Source organism: Pyxicephalus adspersus, chromosome 2 (assembly GCF_032062135.1).
Source record: "Pyxicephalus adspersus chromosome 2, UCB_Pads_2.0, whole genome shotgun sequence".
Lineage (NCBI taxonomy): Eukaryota > Metazoa > Chordata > Amphibia > Anura > Pyxicephalidae > Pyxicephalus > Pyxicephalus adspersus.
Window position 1 is genome coordinate 69,344,880 of NC_092859.1, and position 606 is coordinate 69,345,485.

A 606-nucleotide genomic window follows, 5' to 3' on the forward strand; every position below is an offset into this window, starting at 1 on the left:
CCATTTCACCTAATAAATGGCCACTCGGCCTCATTCAGGGCTCTGGAAGACTTACCAGCTTTTCTGGACATCTTCAGCCTGCTTGAGATCCATCTGCTGGACTGGTCTACCACCCTGGCTCTATTGGATTGTGCCCTGGAGGACCTCTGGAAACTCCCGTTTTTGTTCACGGGGTCCCATGTGCTCTGATTTTGAAATGGATGCTGTTACTTTATTATCAGTTTTCCTAAAGGTGTTTATCTACAAATTTTTTAAGCGATTTGTTGCATATGATAAAAATGTTTGTCTTGCTTTCTTCTGAAACTCTGTGTTTATTACTATGACTGGTTCCAGGATTGGGTGGGATATTGCTTGCAGCTAACCTACATATATGTGTAAAAGAATAGGAGATATATCCCACAGGAAACAAAATTAAGTACTACTTATAGTAATTGCCATGCCAATTGGATAAACTAGGTATGGAAGAAGAAAGAAGTGGCTTTTTACGTCAAACCTATATAATAAACCTCTTAAAATCCTTTATTTATAAACATTAAACAACAGATAAGATCATGCTACTTATGATTCATATTAAATGTTCAACACAAGATTACGGTCTTAATCCCG